The sequence below is a fragment of the Motacilla alba genome, chromosome 27 (genome assembly GCF_015832195.1).
Source record: "Motacilla alba alba isolate MOTALB_02 chromosome 27, Motacilla_alba_V1.0_pri, whole genome shotgun sequence".
Taxonomy (NCBI): Eukaryota; Metazoa; Chordata; class Aves; order Passeriformes; family Motacillidae; genus Motacilla; species Motacilla alba.
Genome location: NC_052042.1, coordinates 992,123 through 994,628, shown reverse-complemented (window position 1 = coordinate 994,628; position 2,506 = coordinate 992,123).

Sequence of the window (2,506 nt, the reverse complement as noted above, 5' to 3'; positions counted from 1 at the left end):
CCAGGGAGCCAGAGCCCACATCCATCCTCGCCCAGGGCTCTGGAGCAGAGCCTGGCCCAGAACCAAGAGCTCTTCCTGCAAGTTCCTCCCCTCGTGCCCAGGCAGCAGCACTTCCCACCAGGATACAGAAACAATCCCTGCTCATACAGAGTTCCAGCTCCACGTCGGGCTGGGCTCCAGGAGAGCTCTGCTGCCCAGGGCTTGGCGTGGATTGGGATCATGAGCCCCCCGCACACCCCAAAAGAGTGATTTTCCCCTTTGTTCCTCCTTATCTGTGAGCAAATCCCTCTTGGGAGGGTGCCAGGCAGAGCCTGGGCTGCTGCTGGCACAGACCTTGAGCTGGGAGGTGCTGCTGGGATGGAGATGCTGCTGCTGCTGCAAACTCTGCTGCAGCTCCCTGCAAGCCCCCAAATTCCCCACGCTTGGAAAACCTCCGTCTTTGACACAGGAGGAGCTCCAGAAGCCAGATCTCAGCTGTAAAGCCGACATGAGGAAGTGGTAAATCAAAGGGAGAAGGGCACAGCACAGGCACGGCCCCCAGCAGATCCAGGACACATCCTGGAATGTCTCCAGCAGCAGCAGAGCTGTCTGGGCTGGACAAACCTGCCTGTCCACAGCCCTGCAGCTGGAGCCCTGAATGTTCCAGGGCAGGGAAAGGAGAGGTCACAGGGATTCAGATCCCACAGGGGCAGGAACAGCAGCAGGAACAAGGAACAAAGGGCCTGGCTCCTCCTGGGGAGGAGCAGAGCTGGGCCTGGCATAAACCCTGCCCCTGGTGTTCCTGCAGGGCCAAACTTTCCGGAGGGCTCCCGGGAAGGCCCTGTGGAAGCAGAGGGAGCAGCAGGGCAGGAAGTGCTGCTGTTCCCCTTTCCCTGTCATGTTTCCCAGGAGCAGCAGAGCGTGCCTGGGCTCTGCTCTGCCCTCCTCCCCCTGCTCCAAAGGACAGTGTCCATCTGCTTTGGATCAGGCTGGAAGCAGCTCCAGGCTGGGGCTCTGATGAAACCTGCCTTGGAAAGCCTCTCCCTGGGGAAGGGTGGGGTTATCCAGCACCAGCAGCCTTCTGGAAGCCCCGGCTGTTGGCCCCTGGCCCCCTCCAAGCCAGATCCCAGCACTGCTTGAGCAGGAACACTGCTCTCCCTGCTCCCCAAGGGGCGGATTTCTCCTGCACTACGCCCTCTCCAGCATGTCCAGGCCTCCCCAGTTTCACCTGGCACAACATTCCACACTTCTTCAGCTCCTCCATGGATTTCTCCATGAAGCACGACCTTCCTTCCCACTGCCATCTGCCCAGGGACAGGATCACAGAGCTGCTTCCAGCCTTGGGAATCCTCAGGCTGCAGCAGCCTCCTGGCCAGGGAATGCAGGCCCTGTCTTCCCAACACGTGCCAATAAAATCCATTTAATGGGGACCTAATTCTGCACCAGAGAAGCATCAGCTGGGGGCAACTGCAAGGTCAGAGTGCTGAATTCCAGGGTCTCATCCCACACAGATCCACGCCCCTCCAGGCCACAGAGTTAATCCCAAAACTTGGGAAAAATTCTCCTAAACCTGAAACCAGCACCTGAAAAACCAGGAAGGCTGAACTTCCATGGAACCTGGCTGCTGGGGCTCAGCTTGGGCATCCTGCCACTCCAGGGGCAGGGAGAGGGATCAGGGTGGGGGGATCTGCCCACACCCCTCACCACCCCTGATCTTCCTGCTCCTGGAAAAGGCCTCTCCTTCCTGCCAGGAATGGCACCGGCCCCTGGCTGCTCTGGAAACATCAGCTCCCACCGAAGGTGCCTCCTGGATTCCCCGCCTGGGCTGCCAGGAAATCCCCAGCAGGCACACAAGGATGACCAAAGGACGAGCATATGTTTAATAATCCTGAGATTAGAGCTCCTAAGCTCTCGCTGGCCTGGCCAGGGCCTCTTCTGTCTCCTGGTGCCCAAACAACGCAGCTCTTCCTAAAACTAGGACAGAACCAAGCCCTGGGGGGATGGCAGGGATGGGAGGGGCTGTTTTCCTCAGCCTGGGAACTGCAAAACAAAGGGCAGACCCTCTGGATCCTCTTTCCCAGGCTCAGGGAGAGGCCACTCAACACCAGCCTGGGGGCTGATCCCGCTGTGCCAGCGGTGACACCGTGGGGACATCGCCCCCTGCTCCTGACACCTGCTGCCAGCCCAGCCGCGGGGGAAGCAGCATCTGCCAGCCTGTTTACTCCCAGCTGGATTTTGCACCCTGCACATGGAAGGTCAGGCAATGCCCCCGCCTCGAGTTACCAGCGGCTCACGCTCGGCCAGCTCAGCTTCCAACACCATTTTCTGGCGCTTGAAGGCTGCAGGAGGAAGTTGTTTCCTTCTCCTGTGTTAAGGAGCCGGAATTTCCCCGAGCTTGGTTTATTTCCTGAGTTTTAAATCATGCAAATCAGTCACAGCTCTGGAGGAGGCAGCGGCGGCCCAGGAGAACGTGCCACACAACGGGGCTCTTCCATTTCCAGCCTGCCTGGAAAACTGAGCTTCACAT